This window comes from Sus scrofa, chromosome 11 (assembly GCF_054392235.1).
Source record: "Sus scrofa isolate SSC_HxYL_T2T_F1_AM1 chromosome 11, Sscrofa_HxYL_maternal_Yorkshire_Landrace_v2.0, whole genome shotgun sequence".
Taxonomy (NCBI): domain Eukaryota; kingdom Metazoa; phylum Chordata; class Mammalia; order Artiodactyla; family Suidae; genus Sus; species Sus scrofa.
This window is the reverse complement of record NC_139393.1, coordinates 27,447,414-27,466,463: the sequence shown is the minus strand read 5'-3', so window position 1 is coordinate 27,466,463 and position 19,050 is coordinate 27,447,414. Positions and strand designations below refer to the sequence as shown.

At 38.4% G+C, this 19,050-nt stretch overlaps 1 long non-coding RNA gene across 2 annotated transcripts in view; it reads right to left on the bottom strand.

Moving 5' to 3' along the window:
- Nucleotides 1-19,050, bottom strand: part of LOC146398603 (uncharacterized) — a 264,288-nt gene that overhangs the window by 13,211 nt on the left and 232,027 nt on the right. The window contains exons 6-7 of one of the 2 annotated variants that reach the window (XR_014819597.1): nt 13,706-13,759; nt 7,623-7,864 (exon numbers count right to left, since the gene is read on the bottom strand). This is a non-coding gene — a long non-coding RNA (uncharacterized LOC146398603). Of the gene's footprint in view, nt 1-7,622; nt 7,865-13,705; nt 13,760-19,050 lie in introns of those variants that run through there. The other variant, XR_014819598.1, reaches the window with a different exon arrangement.

The window sequence follows — 19,050 nt, the reverse complement described above, 5'->3', positions numbered from 1 at the left end:
TTCTCCTTTGTTAACTATAAATTTCTTTTCTATGTCTGTGACTCTATTTCTGTTTTGTTAATAAATTCATTTGTATCATATTCCATATATAAGTATTTTACGATCTTTTTCTTCATCTGACCTACTTCATTCAGCATGATAATCTCTAGGTCCATCCATGTTGCTGCAAATGGCATCATTTCATTCTTTTTATGGCTAATATTCCATTGTTTATATATATCACAGTATCATGGGCTTTTCTAGATTCCTGTTGAGAAACTGGTTCTTAGCAGAAGAGACTTGAACTATTACATAATAGTAGTCAGCAAATCCCACTGAGAAAATATCTGAGTGGGGCTGGTCGCAGTTTGTTAATGAATTCTGCACATTTATAATAGGCCAGAGGGAAGGCAAAGAGGTGACTGGCCACCAGGCTGATCCTCAGATGGTACACAGACATATGAATGTACCAGGTGTGTATGCACAACTGGATTGGTCCCATGATATGCTGCCAGTTGTTTACAGCTGGCACCTGCTCTGATGGATCCACTGCACATCTTTTCCTGTTCAGAGTAGGATAGTCAGTGTTGGAAATACGTGATGTTGGGATCTGTTGCAATAATGTTAGGATCACTTACAAAAGTTTATCCAAACAAATTATTTTATAGGCTAGTGAAAAATAAGGAAGCATCAAAATACTGGCAAAGGATCTCAGGTTGAATGGCCAACAAGAACAATCAGAAGAGTTTCTATTAAAAGAAAGTGATCACTCATTAGAAAAAAAGATATTAGAGAGTAAACAATGAAAAGTTTTATCTAATAGGCTTAATGGAGCTGTTAAATTATACCCATATTAGAAGGAATGGGTGGATGTATGGAGAAACATGAGAATAAGAGATTGATGAACTAAAAGAAAATATTTTCCTTTTCTGTTTTGAACTGATAAATTATTTTTAATATTCATTGACTCAAAGAATGTAACGAACCATAGGAATTCCAACCCAAGGGTGCAAGCTACATGCTAGGCAAAGGTAGATGTTATTCACGGCATTCTTTGAGAAAGTTATTACTAACCCATGTTTGCAAGTGAAGAGCAGAGCCTCACATAGATTGACTAAACTCAAAGTACTAACAAGGGGCAGAGCACAAGTTTGAACTCAGATTTCTCAGATCCTAAATCCTCATTCGTTTGACCACTTTTGATCCAAACATCTGTAGAGTTGGGTGGATTTAAACAAATGATAGACAAAAAGCTTCGCACAGTGTCACACACATCATAGATCACGGAAGGCTATTATTGTTGATAATTTTAATAAGCTAGAAAATGGCAACAGGATTTAAGTGTCAAATTTTAACACAACTACCTCATTAATTCAACAACTACCTTTCAGATGCCCACTCCTATTGGAATGTTGGGCTGCTGTGTCCTGTGAATAAAACTTAGTCTTCACCCTCAGGGAGCTTAGCGTTTAGTTGGAGGCAAGCAAATGTACTGGCAATTTCAAGGCCATAGTTGAAGAGAAGTTCTGGGGGTGTTAGTACACGTGGTAAAAAGCCATAGAAAACAATGCTTTCTTAGTAAAGGACATTTGAGGATGAAAACATGTTCTCCAGCAGTTTCATTTTAGATAGACACACTTGAGATGTGTTTGTTGGTCTCTACCCATGTCAGCTTGTTCCACAAATCTCTCTGCTGGCTGGGCCAGATGACCGTCTCTAGGATTTTTGTAGTCTTAGCAGCCGGAAATAGCAACATCCAGAAAACCAATATCAGTGCAGGTCTGGAGTCCTGTTATCTAATACTACCCAAGTCAGATGTAAGTTCTCTAGCTGATTGAGGTGCTTTCTTCCTACCCTGGACCCCAGCAATGAACCAATTGTGACACTTTCCTCCTTGAATGTGTCACAATCCATGAAGGAAAAGACAAGCGACATTATTGTCACCTGTACATCAAAAGAAACTAAACATGAGTCATTGCAAGGAATGTACTGCCCAGACAATCAAATTGGAAATAAAGCAAACTTTGATGGCAAAACCTCTTGAATCCTTTAGGACTAAGTAAGCATGTTGTAAGTAAGATAGTTAAGCTACTTATTATGCTCTGAAAGCACATCCCAAACTCCTTTGAGCTTCTCTGCCTCTAATACCTGCATATATATAGTTTGGAGTCAAACCAAGCATAGACCAAATCCCCCGGAGACCAATGTGTTTGAAGAGAATGCTAATTATCACGGGGAAAGAAAATTCCAAAGCCACACTTCATCCTTTCTGGTTTCCTACCATGTCCCCTAAAAGAGGGATTTGAAAATGAGTGCTACCCTGAACTTTGTCCACTTGTTGAACTGGAACAGCTGCCAGCATTTACTAAGGGGTGAAATTGCAAGAAACAGAGAAGGGATAAGCAGACTGGTCATCTATCACTGCAAAAACCGCTCTGGGAATCCGCATCTTTCATCCCTGCTGTGTACAACTGCAAGCTCTGGAAATAAAAGCACATAGGTAGACTGCATCTGAGCCACTGTGGATATGCTATGCCACATCCATCCCTACACACAAAAATAAGCACCCTGTTCATTAAACACACAGCATTCCGGAGCTGGGGCCAATATTTACTCACTTTTGAGGGTCCTTGAAACTTCCATCCCCAAAGAGTGAACCAAAGAAGGAAGGCTTACATATGGTCAACTTGTTAGCAGAAAATAATAATCTCAGAGGCAGTTTTCTTTTTCTTTTCTTCTCTCTTTTTTTTTTTTTGTCTTTTGAGGGCTGCACCCATGGCACATGAAAGTTCCCAGGCTAGGGGTAGAATTTAAAGTTGCAGCTGCCAGCCTATGCCATACCACAGCCAGAGCACTGTGGGAGCTGCATCTGCAACTTAGACCACAGCTCAAGGCAATGCCAGATCCCCGACTCACTGAGTGAGGCCAGGGATCAAACCCACATCCTCATGGATACTTGTCAGATTTGTTTCTGCTGCGCCATAAAGGGAACTCCCAGAAGCAGTATTCTTATAACTCTAGAACATCAGCGAAAGAAAGTTTGTGGAAGTAACAAAGCTGGATACCCAGGAAATGCTCTCTGTTATTTCATACATCGGATTGTTTCCTTCTCTTAAAAAAAGAAGCAAAATCAAGAGTTGTCCCGTCTGCTTATAAGCAGGAAAAAATCATCAACGTCCATTCATTTGTCCTGATGTCGTGCAGTAAAGGCTTTTCTCTTGTGCACATGAGGGAAGGCTGGAGGGAACTCTGTGCAGTTAGATGGGGAAGATGAATTGCATCCAGATCAGTACATACCCGTCATTGCCAATGATTTACGTCCCTGAATGCCTGGCTCCTCAAAACAGGTGAGTAGATGAATATTTGTGTTTACCTTCGAGGTTTATACCATAGGATTCCTGAAGGGAAATTGGATGGTGGAAATGAAGCCTGATTAATTCTGATGTGAGAGGCCTTCTCTGCAATGGAAATTAAACCTGGGAGCCTTGGGGATTGCTGGCTTCTTTAGCTCTTGAATAAAATTGGAGGTTGCAGTTTTTGTGAAGTACCGCTTTTAACTTTTCAAGAAAAAGGTTAAACACTTTGTTTCCCTTTTCCTCAATAGTTATTCTTTTCATAATCTTAGACTTTTCACAGGCATTTTCTTGAAAAGCTTTCATTTCCTTGATAGATATGGAAATGTGCTATTTAAAAAGGTAAAATGTTCTCTGCATGCTTGTCTATAAGAGAGAGACACGCCCTTGCAGGGAAGAACAGGGGGGGTTCTTTTCACATAAGGGAAAGAAAGAGCATTGTGGAGAAGACATTGTATGTCCTGGATATTGATATTAACATCGTGTCCTAGAAACATACATTAACCTTGACAGCTTCGATAATTTAATATTGATAATGTGCCTATTGAGGCAGTAGGATATACCAGTCTGCTGATTTCAATGATCACGCTATTAGAACCAATCTGGTGGTCACTCTTATGTTTGTTATTGCTATCTTTAGTATGCATTCCTACTCAGCAATAGCAGTAGTAGTGATAGGAGTACCATTTGGGCATTTATGGCATTTGAACCCTATAAGACGAGCATATTATATAAATTACCTCTAAACCTCACAATGACCCTGATATGTATTATTACTCTCATCTTAGAGATGGGGATATGGGATTTAAGCAAGGGTTTGAGATCTCAAAAAGCTCAACTCACATGATCAAGCTTCACAAAGAGAAAAAAGTCAGCAAAGAATGGAATTGGGAGAACTGGAATCAGACTGTCCCCCCAAGATGGCATAGCAGTTACAAATCTATAAAGCCTAAGTCTAAAACTTAAGTGTGTTGGCAATGGAATTATATTTTTCCAAAACCAAGATGAATTTTTACTAAAAATATGGAGAAATACTGGATTCCACTAGTGCCAAATACCTAATCTCTGTCCTTTGGATAGAGTATCATCTAAGAGTTGAAGATACTCTTGCAGTGAGAAGGACTAACAGGGAGGGGCAGTGTCTGGGTCCTGGTGGGTCACCATTCTACTTGGTATTCACTCAGACATGAGTGACCACACTCATGACTTTCCTTTCAGGTTTGACCACTGTGGACCGCACAGGCAAAGGTTTGGTCTGCTAGCTTGGACAGCCAAGATGTGCCGGCTCTTTGCAGCATGTCTATTCTGCTCTTGGTGAACATAATAATCCTTCTTTTTGCCCTTCTCATGATATGGAGACTCTGAGAGGCTATTTTAGCAAGCCTCCCAAGATTCCCCAAGGATATTACTTTTAATCTCTATAATGGGAATGAGCATAGACTCTCAATTTCTTTGGCTAACATAGTTAAGGAAAACCAGTATAAAAGAGGGTGTGCCACTGGCCTGGCCTCATCCTCTGGGACCCTGACATAGGAGCAAGACACCTATTGATCCTAATGATTGAAACTGAATAGGAATCTATGAGGTTTTCTCAGGTACTCACTCCAGTATCCTCATCCTCTTGTTTGTAAAAAGCTTTAGCCTCATAGGCCATCTGGATTTCCAAAGAGCACATTTAATAACAAGAGCAAAAAAATATAGAAACAAAGGAAAATATTCAAACAAAATAATAGTTTAGTCTAAAACCAATTCATGGACCTTTAGTTTCTCTTAAGGGCTATAGATCATATCCTGAGCCATATCCTTGAGTCATTTAATACATACTAAAACCCCTTCAAGGTGGAAGAAGTTAACTCCATGCTAACCACAAAAACATAGACTCCAGACCAGTTGGAAACAGAAGTTGATAATGTTAACTCCCAAAACACCACCCTGTTTCCTCATCATCAATCAATTAGAAGAATGTCCTTTAGGTGATTGGGTGCCCTACAACTCTAACCCCCAAGGTTGCTTTTAAAAACCCTTCGCTGAAAGCCACAGGGGAATTAGCATCTTGTGAGCATAAGATGCCCATTCTCCTTGCTTAACTATGCAATAAGTGCTGTACTTTCCTTCACTACAACCCAGTGTCAGTAGATTGGCTTTGTTGCCAGGTTGGGTTGGGTGACATGATAGAACCAGCCCTCCCTCTCCCCCCAAATCCCACAAAAAACTCTACTCTGGCCAGAGCTGGTATAGAATTGAATGAGACTGAGAATTCAGGCATATTACTTTGTAACGACTTATTCTACAAAATAAAGAAATGGGATAAAGAAGCTTTGAGGCTAGCAGGCATTGTAGCATACTCTACAAGTGCTAGCTTTGAGATCAGAGTCAAAACCAAAATCCTATTATGTTCTAGCTAGTGTGCCTAAAAAACAAATTTCTCAATCTCTTGGAAATTCAGTGTCCTCATTAACAAAGGACCTTAATAGCGACTTCATTGCAAGAGTTTTGTGAAGATATAGTATTAACTAAACCTAAAGCTGTTTTAGAGCTTTCATATGTCAGACACTGTTTGCAGAGTTTTGTGCATAATAACCATTTAATCCTCACCCCAACTACATGAAGAGATGTTATTATTATCCTCACTTTATAGTAATCACAGTACAGGGATGTTGAGCAATTTATGCAAGGCCACACGACTAATAAGTGGCAGAATTGGGATTTTCCCCTCAAGGTGGTTTGTGCTAGAGTTTGTATTTCTACCCACTCCACTGCACCACCTCTCCATTAAAACTAGAAGTGGTTGCTGTATAACCAATTGTCTGAATCAGAATTCCTTTGAGGAAAAGTGTCACAAATTAAGGACATGATGTGTAAATAGAGATTCTCCCTGGGAAACTAAAACATAGGGGGATCTTAATCATAGTGCACCCCTCAATACTTCCCATAAGGCCTTAATCTTTAAAACAGAAAAAAAGCAATCTAACATGATTGAAAACATAAACCACGCCTGGATTTATTCTGTTGAATCCTAAACATGGCAAAATTTTCATTGAGCATAATAATAAGGAATATAATCCAGAGCTCCTGTTGTGGCTCAGTGGTTAACGAATCTGACTAGGAACCATGAGGTTGCGTGTTTGATCCCAAGCCTTGCTCAGTGGGTTAAGGATCCAGCCTTGCCATGAGCTGTGGTGTAGGTTGCAGATGCGGCTTTGATCCTGCGTTGCTGTGGCTCTGGTGTAGTCTGGTAGCTACAGCTCCGATTAGACCCCTAGCCTGGGAACCTCCGTATGCCATATGCTGCGGGTGCAGCCCTAGAAAAAACAAACAAAAAAAAAAGAGAGAGAGAAAATAATCCATATCTTTGTGAATTATGTCTGACTACTCTATCAAATTTCTCTTACATTACCAACCTGCACTCATCACCCACCTATCCTCTTCTCTCTCACCACCAATTTCATAGATTGGTGGCCTGCAGGTCTGGCTTAGCACCTTCACAAAACACATCACTCATCTACCTATGCAAAAATTGATCCAGGTCCTCATTGACTGGAGAGCAATTGGTCAGGCTCCACTGCCAAAGTCTTTCCCATTGAAGACTCTCCTTATTTCTCCCCTGAAGCACTGCTCATCCACCAATGGGGAATCCCCTTTCTCTCAGCAATCAGGGGTCTGTGGCAGGTGGGACTGCTAATGCTGCCCAGTGAGAGGCTGAATGGTTCCTTTTGGTCCTCACTGCTGAATTGCAAGTTTTCCAGGCACAACTTACATTTAGTTAAGCTATGTTGCAACTCTGATGAGTTACAGTCTGTCTGGCATTCAAACTAAATCAACCAACATCAATCAATGCATATGTATTGAACATCTATTTTAAGCACACAGGGAGCCTGACCTTCATTCACTTTTGCATAGCCAGTGATTTCCCATTGTGCTGATGAAAGGTTTACTTTTCCCTCCAAGGCCCACTACTCTGTCCTTGCCCTCATTGACCCTCTTTTGGGTTGTCTTGACTTCGTGCCCAGATCAACAAGGGCACTTCAAATTTTAATCCAGGCTTACTGGATGTTGGCCACTCTCCCATCTCGTAGTACAATTAGAAAATGGAATGAAAATTTCTCTTACTGACTCTCTGTCTCTCTCAATAACCATTCACCATCCTGATCCTAGGAATGGACAGTTCAGGCAAGGCAATGTACTCACCACTGGCACTTTAGTTTGGCACTTTAGTTATCTGCTGCTGCAAGATAAACTACTGTAAAACATGATGGCTTAAAATCAATAAATATTTGTTATCATATGTACTTTTGCTGGGTCAGGAATCTGGGAACAGCTGAGTTGAATGATTCTGGCTCAGGATCTCTCACAAAGTTGCAGTGACAATGGCCACCAGGGGTTCAGTCATCTGAAGGCTTGACCGAGACTGGAGAACCAGCTTCCAAGATGGTTCACATGGCTGTTGGCTGGAGGCCTCAGTTCCTTATCATGTGAACTTCTTCATTAGGATCCTTGAATATTCTCAAAACATGGCTGTTTTCCCCCTAAAACTATTGTCAGCAGAGGAAAAGAAGAAAGAGGAAAAGAAGAAAGGCATAGTGTCTTTTGTTACCTTGCAACACATTCTCACTTACAATGTATTTCATTCATTAGAAGCAAACTCTGCATCCAGCCCACATTCAAGAGAAAAGGGATCTAGACTTCACATTTTGGAGGCAAGAGTGTCAAAGAATTGTGAATATATTTCAAGATCACCTCAACAGCTGTATTAATTGGGATTTTACAGAAAAACAGAATCAACAGGACATCTATCTATCTATCATTTATCGATCTATCATCTACCTATATCTCTATCATAAGGAACTCACATAATTATAAAGGCTTTAAAGTTTAATATCCCAGTTCTAGTCCAAAGGTCAGAGGTGCTATTGAACCAGGAAGAGCTGATGTCTCAGTCCAAAGACAATCAGGCAGAAGAAAAAAAAGTCAGAATTTTGTTCTATTTAGGCCTTCAACTGATTGAATGAGGCCCACCCACATTATGGAAGACCCTCTGCTTTATTCAAGTCACTGATTAAATGTTAATATCATCCAAAAAAATTATTCACAGAAACAATAGAATAAAGTTGGCCAACTCTCTGGGTACCCTATGGTCCAGTCTGGTTGATACATAAAATTAACCATCATAATAGGCATTCAAAAAAAGTTCATCAATAATGATGTATTTGTGTGTTCCTCTAGAGTTTCATTGATTTATTAACCCACTCTCTGGAAAATAATAATAACACTTGTTTCAATGGAATATTATAATTTACAAATGACTTCTTAAAAGTGTTAGTAATTTAAAATTTCATAATACCCAACATGAGAAAAACTAAGGTCCAAAGAGGTTAAGGAACTTGTTTAAGGCCTCAGAGTTAATGGGAAGAGCAAAATCAAAAATCAAAGGAGAGGTTCTCTGAGTCTAGATCCATACAGCTTTCCTTCACACAACCTGTTTAGCAATTGTACATTCTCTTATTATTTGTGGAAACTAGATCAGTCTTTTTTTACAATGTTTATAGAAGTCAAATTCCTTTTGTAAATGAAACTTTATGGACAATGAAGGGTATTTAAAAGGTAAGAGTCTGCTGGGGCTGGAGCCAAGGAACTCTGCCAGCTCCCTCTGTCCTCCTCCTGGTGGACCTTCAGGTATCATCAAGAATCTGTGAAACATGGAGTTCCCATTGCGGTTCGGCTGTTTAAGAACCCAACGTAGTCTCCATGGGGTTTTGGGTTGGATCCCTGGCCTCGCTCAGCAGGTAAGGGATCTGGAGTTGCTATAAGCTGCGTTGCAGTTTGCAGGAGCAGCTTGGATCCATTGTTGCCATGACTATGGTGTAGGCCTGTACTGCAGCTCTGATTTGACCCCTAGCCCAGGAACTTCCACATGCTGCAGGTGTGGGCAAAAGAAGAAAAAAAATAATCATTAAAAAAAATTAAAAGAGAATCTGTGAAACTTGCTTCGAAATTCACTGGCCTAGATCACATTAGCCTCTGTTTTGAGAAGGAGCCTTTGTAGGAAGAACAGAAACCTATTTTGCAAGTAAAGCAGGCCTGCTGGGTTATCATTGTTATTTTGTCCTCATCCAGACAGGCATCTGGCTCTGGTGTTCTAAAGTGTTTTTTTCTAGGAAAGACGAAAATCAAGTTTTGATTTGGGAGGCAGAGTATTAAATTGTGATTTATTTTGAACCCCTTGTACTCACACCTTTAAATTTGTTCTAAGTTTTATTGTTTCTGAAGTTAAGATTCCCAGTTTTCTGTGTTGCAAAATTAAAATTACAAAAAAAAAAAAAATTAGGATGCCAGAGCAAAAAGGTTTTGAAAAGGTACTTGGCAAAGTGAATGGGAATATAATTTAGAATGTCTGACTACATTACTTTTTATAATTAGAACATTTCATGATTATAAATGGTTGATTATAAAACCTCAGCCAGCCTGTCAGCCAGACACCTTCAGAAGCTCTAAAAAGAATACTTTTTAAGCTTGAAAGAGCCCCACCTCCACTGTAAAGTAAAATAACACTCCCACGTCCCAAATGAGAAAAGAACAGTGGTCGCTGAAGAGTCAGGCTAAAATCAACATGCTGAACCCCTTCCGAATACTCACCTTTGGGACTGTGTTTTTTGGTTTTTTGTTTTATTGTTTTTATTCTGAAATTTTATGGTTTTTTTTTTTACAGAATAAAATACATACATTTAAACACAATTACATTATATCATGGATCTTAAGAAACAGATTAAGTGACTCCCTCTGGAGAAGTGGAATGGAAAATATGCTGAGACAAATAGGAAATTTATTCTATACTTTATCCCATTTTGTATGGCTTTCATCCTTACTATTTAGTATTATCTATTACATTTCAATTTTTCTTTAGAAATTAGCATTATATTGAAATTTTTATATTATGCAACTAAAATTTATAAAGAAAGCCTTATATACCATTAAATATTTTATATAGCATAATAAAAAGAATAACTTAACTGGCAAGAAAAACAAAAATAGTATGCCCTCTGAAAATAAGTAAAATATAAAATGCATAGATTGGTTAAAAAACAGTGTAACTATATAAATATGTCCTCACAATTTGTTACATCTTATTGATTCTTCAATATAGACATTACACCAGTCTAGGTGATGGGACAGTGTTTCAATTTTGGATCCAGCATATTAGATCCATAGTTTTGTGCATTTGCAGATCTCAATTCAATTAAAATAAAATTGACAAATATCAACTGAGAATTGATAGGTTCTGTGCTAGTTGAGAGGATAGAAACAACAACCAAAAAAGGCACAACTTGAAGAAGCTCTCAACTCAACAGGACAGACTAACAAGCACATGGGTAACAGACATAACATAACATGTTCAATAATAGACAGAACACAAGAGACAGAGAGGGAGATGAGAAAGTTGGGTATTTCTCAATATAAAAATCTTTTGCTAGATGTTGGAAACAAATCTAATTTCTTTTTTTTGGGAAACATTAAAGTTAACCAAGTTGGGGGCAGGGCAGTGGGGTGACAGATGGAAGTTGGAGGGCTGACGTCCAGGTTCAGGGAATAGCCTGTCTAGAGAAGATGATAGGGCATTTTCTTCCCCAGGAGACTCCGGGGTAGTTCTGGCAGCATCAGTAGGAGGAGGGCTTCTAGCTTCCTGCTCAGTGGCAGTAGCACAATGCTAGTACCCCCCAAAAGGCACTGGCTGTACCCCCAGCACACTGGCCGAGCTCCTAGCCTTTAGCCCAAGGAAGCAACTGCTCTCCATTTTGAGTAACCTGTGGTTTTCCTCTGTTGCTATTTTGATCCTTCCCATATTTTTTTTTTCCTTTTTCCCATTTTTTATTGAGATATAATTAACCTATTACATTGTAATATTCCAATGAGTAAAATATGATTTGATATACACATACATAGCAAAATGTTCATCAAAATAGGTTTAGTTGCAGCCGTCACATCACATACTTACACATTTTTTTCTTATTATAAGAACTAAGCTGGAGTTCCCATCGTGGCTCAATGGTTAATGAATCTGACTAGGAACTATGAGGCTCCAGGTTCAATCCCTGGCCTTTCTCAGTAGGTTAAGGATCTGGCGTTGCCGTGAGCTGTGGTGTAGGTCACAAACGTGGCTCAGATCCCAAGTTGCTGTGGCTCTGGCGTAGGCCAGTGGCTACAGCTCCAATTAGACCCCTAGCCTGGGAACCTCCATATGCTGCAGGAGTGGACCTAGAAAAAAAAGAAAGAAAAAAAAACTAAGCTATCCCCGCTCAGCAATTTGCAATTTTGCAATGCTGACATCACATCCCTATTACTAATTTATCTAATAACTGAAAGTTTTGGACCACTTTCACCCATTTTGCCCACCCCCACCCACACCTCTGGTGAGCATTTTCTATTCTCTGTATCTATGATTTTAGTTTTTTTCAGATTCAACATACAAATAAGATCATACAGCATTTGGCTTTTTCTGTTTGACTTATTTCATTCAGCATAATGCCCTCAAAAATCCATCCATGTTTTTTAAATGGCAGGATTTCCTTCTTTTATGGCTAAATAATATTCTCATTTTATACATATATGTATATCTCACATCTTCTTGATCCATTTGTCCATTGATGAACACTGGGTTGGTTCCATATCCTGGCTATTGTAAATAATACTGCAATGAGAATCCAACATAGTTTTTAGCTTATTTCCTGTGTTGGATTCTCTCTGCTTGAAAGACCTGGAATAATTCCTGTTATCCTGATAAGACATTGACTAATAAAACTCCTAGCACAGTGTTAGTGCTGAATAATGAAAGAATTTATAGATGAAGGAATGAATAGTTGGACCGATAAATAATGAATTGAGGATGTACTTATTTGAAAATTAAGACCTATTTTTGGCAAAGAAGTCATGCATTTACATGACATCGTGGGGGTTGAAGAACCATGTCAAAATCGAGGAATGGAGAATTTCCTAAAGTTCTTAAACAGAAAAGGGAATGACCACAGCTTCATTGTAAGTATATTAAGCTATACTGGGGATTTTATAATACTCCTTCCTCATTCTCCAGCAAGTAAGAGGGGGAGAATTAATTATCAGTTTGGATTTGGATATTATAAATTACTAAGTACCTGTCTATTTCTGTTGAAAAATGAAAGTGCCAATGGAAAGGTTTTATACTTTTCTGTATAAGCGTCTTTAATCCCTAGGCTTATGTTTGTTGTATTTTCACACAGCCTTTGGAGGTCAAATCAGAGTTATCTGCAAACAGTTTTCGTGTCCAACGCAGCTATAAAGTTTAAAATGTACAGAAAATTATATATTGACTCTACAGCCATTTGAGGCTGTGAGGGCTAAAGCAAACAGGCGACACTTTTCTTTTTTGAGGGGACAATTTTGTCAGTAAGCTCTGGCAAGCAAAGATCAGACAGGGGAATTAGAGGGACAGTTTGATTTCTTAGGGAGATCAATGAATATGACAGGTTAATAGATGGCACACAGCTGGTGTCAGGTTCAGAAGAAGTGATGATAGGGGACAAAGGAGAGGACAAGATGTGCATTTAGAGAACCAGAGTCCAGGTCTGGGTGGAAAATCAGAATGCCCTGGGGAAGACAAGAGGTAGTGGTTACATTCCCTGGGATAAGCAGAGCAATCAGCACAACTTAGACATTCGAAGAATCCCCCAGAAACCCAGACCCTCCCTCCTCAACACGAAGGCCCTTTCTCCAAAGAGCATCCTATGCAGTGAAAACATCAGCTCTGGTTTCCACTCATCCTCCCTTGTTTGACATGCTCCCCTGAGGGAGACAGGAAGGCGTTCCCACCTTGTGAAGGTCAAAAGCATGGAAACATTTTTTTTTTTCCTGTGGTCATTCCTACCTATGGGATGTCGTGTGGCTGAGCAGGAAGAAACCGGTCTTAGAAATTAAATAGACCTGCGTTAAAATTCATTCTCCACTATTTATTCACCAGACAAGTAATTCAGCCTCAATAACCTCAATTTCCTTACCCACAAAATGAGAATAATAATACTTATGTCCAATGATCTTTGAAAGCTTTGAATGAGATGATGATGATGATGATGATGATAATGACAAAAGCAAACATTTGTGTAAAATTTGCTAGCAGACACTGTTCTGTGTGCTTCGTACATGTCAAGTCAAATCTATATTTAAGATACATAATATGGATAAAGTGCCCCTATAATACCTTGCACACTGAGGATACCTAACAAATGGCAGCCGTCTTGCTGATGCAGGTTGGCGGCAGTAATAGTGGAATTATTACCCTCCCTTCCCCTTAAGATGCAGCCACCTGGGCCCCTCGTGCACTTTTTTGGGTTCACACTTCCATGACTTACATTAATAGGAATTCTTCTCTGAGGACAGTGCGATTGGAGCAGAATTTAGGCCACCTACAAGAAAGCAAAACAGCTTTATTTGTGTTTTTCTCAATATCTTCATTCTCATTCATATAATTAAAAATAAGAGGACCCTTAGGAGGGTGGTTTGGGGCGTGGTGAATATTGAAGTGTGATCTCAAAATGCGTAAAGCAGAGAAGAATATCTGGATGCCCAGAACAGATGCTAGCAAGCAAAAGCAGAGAACATATCTGCTTCTAGAGGATATGTACAATGATCATTTTTGTAAATAATTTGTTAATCCTGTCTACAAATATTTATAGAAATAGTGACCAGGTGATGGCAGGTACATTGGCATTAGACCTGAAAAGTTGCCTAATAGGTCAATTTTCTTGTCCTTGTCTACTGAACAGAAATGTTAATGCCTGCCTCATGGAGCTGATCTGTTTAGCAAAGTAATATATATGAAATGCATAATATGCTGGTCTGTACATGGTAGTCGCTCAATAAATGCTAGCTCTTTCCCCAATTTAAACCCTCTAAGTTCTTGTCAGAAAGACAAAGACAAATACCATATGATATCACTTATAACTGGAATCTAATATCCAGCACAAATGAACATCTCCACAGAAAAGAAAATCATGGACTTGGAGAAAAGACTTGTGGCTGCCTGATGGGAGGGGGAGGGAGTGGGAGGGATCGGGAGCTTGGGCTTATCAGACACAACTTAGAATAGATTTACAAGGAGATCCTGCTGAATAGCATTGAGAACTATGTCTAGATACTCATGTTGCAACAGAACAAAAGGTGGGGACAAAAAATGTATACATGTAAGAGTAACTTCATCCCCATGCTGTACAGCAGGGAAAAATAAATAAATAAAATAAAAATTTTGAAAAATTTTTAAAAATTAAGAAAAAATAAAATCTCTAAGTTCTGGAGTTCCATTGTGGTTCAGCAGTAATGAACCTGACTAGTATCCATGACAACTCAGGTTTGATCCCTGGCCTCACTCTGTGGGTTAAGTATTCAGCTTTGCCATGAGCTCTGGTGGAGGATGCAGACCTGGCTTGGGTCCTGCTTTGCTGTGACTGTGATGTAGGTTGGCAGCTGTAGCCGTGATTGGATCCCTAGACTGGGAATTTCCATATGATGTAAGTGCAGCCCTAAAAACAAAACACAACAAAAAACAAAACAAAACAAAAAAATCCCAACACCTTTATTGATCATATGTTATATGAAGCAACATAGTATATTTTTTAGAAGGCAGCCTAGGTTTTTTTCACCACTACCACACACGGGCACATACACACATGGAGTTGGAGGTCAGATATTTAAATTCAATCTCTGCTGGAGTTCCCCTCCTGGCACAGTGGAAACAATCCGACGAGGAACCATGATGTTGCAGATTTGATCCCTGGCCTCGCTCAGTGGGTTAAGGATCCAGTGTGGCTCTGAACAGTGGTGTATTTCCCAGAGGCGGCTCGGATCTGGCATTGCTGTGGCTGTGGTGTAGGCTGGCGGCTATAGCTCCTATTAGACCCCTGGCCTGGGAACCACCATATGCTACAAGTATAGCCCTAAGAAGACAAAAGACAAAACCAAATAAATAAATAAATAAATAAATTCAATCTCTGCCGATGTCTGAGTTGCAAACTTGATCAATTAATTTAATTGCTCTTAGCTAAATTCCTTATTTATAAATATATAAATATATCATGAGATATTTTATATATACACTAACACATATATAATATATATAATAGTGTGTGTGTTTGTGTGTGTGTGTGTGAATGAGATAATGTACCAGCCCTAACAAATGCTTAGGAAATAACGTACCCCCTTCTCTATGTGCAAAGACAGCAGCTTGAGGATGTGATAACTGAAGAAAATTACATAGTATGTTATATTTTTCTCACAAGGAACTACCGCTTCAATAGAGCATGAAATATGTTCATTCATGAAAATTTAATTCATGTTTTAGTACATTGAGGTTTATCATGAGATACCCACAGGATTTAAAGGCAGATTTTTATATTTGAAATTAAACTAGTAATACTAAACCCCATGGGATGAGAAGGCCCATCTTTCAAGGGGCTCAGTACAAATAGGTGTGAGCAAATTCAAATTTCAGGAGGTTTGGTAAAAATTCACCTCCAACCAAACACTTCAGCCAAGATTTATGGTTATAGTGAATAACCATAAATCTTTAAGTTCTGGAGTTCTATTGTGGCTCAGCAGTAACAAATCTGACTAGTATCCATGACAACTCAGATTTGATCCCTGGCCTCGCTCAGTGGGTTAAGTATTCAGAAAGCTCAGAGGAGTGGAGCCTTATGTTCAGGTAAGTCAACACAATAGTTTGACAATTGACTTCACTTTCTGTTTTATCATAACTTGACTTTCTACAAAGACTTTTAACCTTAGGAAAGAATTTACCGAACCAAGGACACATTTACTCCCTTCTGTTGGAAGTTTTTGTTTTCATTTGAAATTATTTATTGTAAACTAATAATAAATACACCAAGTTTCCATGAGTTAAATTAACCAGAATCATTGCCCTTGAACCTGGCCATCTATGGAGCCAGAGATGAAATCGAATGAGACTCTGGAATGAGACTGTAACCAGATTCTGGAGTATGTGAGGTGACCTGATTTTCAAAATTAAAGATCAGAATAGATATTAAATGGGTAGAACATTAGAAACATAAAGCAGCAGAAAAAAAAATCTCAAATGCTACAACAATGATTCTTTACTGTGGTTATACAGAACCAATGGTTTCTGGTTTGGGGTTTGTTTATACATACACACATACCACATATAAACACACATATATACATATACACAGCAATAAACACATTCTATGGAATGCATAAATTCCAACTTAGATGGTTGGGACACAGTATGAGGAAGGTCTGGGTTTGCATAATTTTCAAAACTCACCAGGTAACTCTAGTGTATAGGTTTGTGAATCCATGGGCCTGTAGCAATTCATATAAAGAGTAAAAGCAGACCAGGTAGAAGTTAGGGTAATTAGAGATTAGAAACCCAACCTAAAAGGGCAGCACTCAGAAGATCTCAACAGACAATTCTCCCAAGAAGACATATAGATGGCAAAAAACCACATGAAACGATGCTCAACATCACTCATCATTAGAGAAATGCAAATCAAAACCACTATGAGGTGCCACATAACACTGGCCAAAATGGCCATCATCAAAAAGTCTACAAACAATAAACGCTGGAGAGGGTGTGGGGAAAAGGGAACCCTATTACACCGTTGGTGGGAATGTAAATTGGTGCAACCGCTGTGGAAAACAGTATGGAGATTCCTCAAAAAACTAAAAATAGAATTGCCATTTGATCCCGCAATCCCACTCCTGGGCATCTATCTGGGGAAAACCATGATTTGAAAAGATACATGTTCACTGCAGCATTATATATAATAACCAAGACATGGAAACAACCTAAATGTCCATCGACTGAGGAGTGGATAAAGAAGGTGTGGTACATATACACAATGGAATATTACTCAGACATTAAAAGGAAAGAAATAACAGCATTTGCACCAATGTTCTTGGACCTAGAAATGATCACGCTAAGTGAAGTTAGCCAGACAGTCAGACACCAACATCATAAGCTATCACTTACATGTGGAATCTAAAAAAATGACACAATGGACTTCTTTGCAGAAGAGATACTGACTCACAGATTTGAAAAACTTATGGTTTCCAAATGAGACAGGTTGAGGGATGGGAGATGCCCCTGGGGTTTGGGATAGAAAGGCTATAAAATTGGGTTGTGATGATTGTTGTACAACTATAAATGTAATAAAATTCATTGAGGAATTAAAAAAATTAAAAATAAAAGGGCAGCCCTTATACCTCTATAACTAACTATTCTCTTATGAAATTGTAGACCCACTATTCATGGATCTTTGGCATGTTGGAGAAAATTCAGAAACCTGGAATTTTTGACAAATCCACCCAATTTTAATATTTGACAAAAATTCAAAGCTTTAAATATTACTCTATAAATCTCATACAGCATATATTCCTGCCAAGAGCTTGTGTCCTCTGTTTATAAACCAAGAAATGCTATGGTGATATACAAAGCCAACACAGAAGTCTGAATAAACCACATCTTTAAATAGCAAGGACAAAATTAGCACTTATACTGATTAAGTTGTTTGACATCCTACAGATAAAATGATCAATTGGTACAGTGCTTTACTTTTCCTCTCAAAACTTTTTCTTGACTTTAGTCAAGAGCTTAAGTGTCTTGAAGGCAGGAATTAGATTTAACTTATGTTGATTTCACCTCTCTAGCCGTGAACACATCCTTGGGCATTTCGAAACCCTTGAGCATGTTATAAATGTAAAATGTGAAATGTTTTAATATAGACTAAACCAGTCTTCTTTTTCATGTTTACTCAGAAAAAAAATCCAGTTAATCAAACAAGTATCCAGGGAATCTAATTAGTTGTCAAAACCAATCTGTTAATTGCATTATTATCAAATCTCTCTCTTTCTGTCTCTCTAGCTCTCTCTCTTTCTCCTTCTTCTTCTTCTCCTTCTTCTTCTTCTTTGCCTGTCTTCTTCCCTCATTCTCACTCTTGTCTCTTTTTCTCACTCAAAATTTGGGATTCCCCCAATCTTGTAAATACCACTTTTCACATAAAACCAACCTGTAAAGAAAATAAAGGGGAGTAACTTTTCTTAAGACAAACAGCGAACAACCAAGGAAAGCCTTGAATATTGACCATGAAAGATTTTAATTACTAATATCGATTGGGGTAATGGCAATTTCATTAGAGAAAAGAGTAAAAGTTCTGCTCTCAAGTCACATTGTTTTTTGTTTCTAAGAGTTTCTTTGGCTAGTCTTTACAAAGAAAAGTTTTTTGAGCTTTGTTTTCTATTTTTTAATTTATTTTTAATTTTTTTCCTGGAACCTTTCCTAAGAATTCAGCCAAGTATGATAAATCAGATTGAAGCTGGAAAGCATCTCAAATCTAGTTATCAACTTATTATTTGATTTGAAATGCTCAAGAGAATATGCTGTTTATGAAGAGAAACAATGCAAGCATTTCTGACTCAGAAAGAAGACTTTTTAAGAATGCAAAAGACCCTGAGGAATGTTGATTGGAATTCTACATCATATGAGAAATCCACTGCACATAAGTAAAGAATTGAGCATTTAGGAAACAATTGGAAAGGCTAGCATTGAAATTCAGTGGAGACAAGTAGTAATCACAGCACTGAATTTAGAATGAAAGAGTTGAATATGAAATAAAATACCAGAACATTCACTAAAGACCATTAAAAGCAGTGCTTGTAGCTGAAG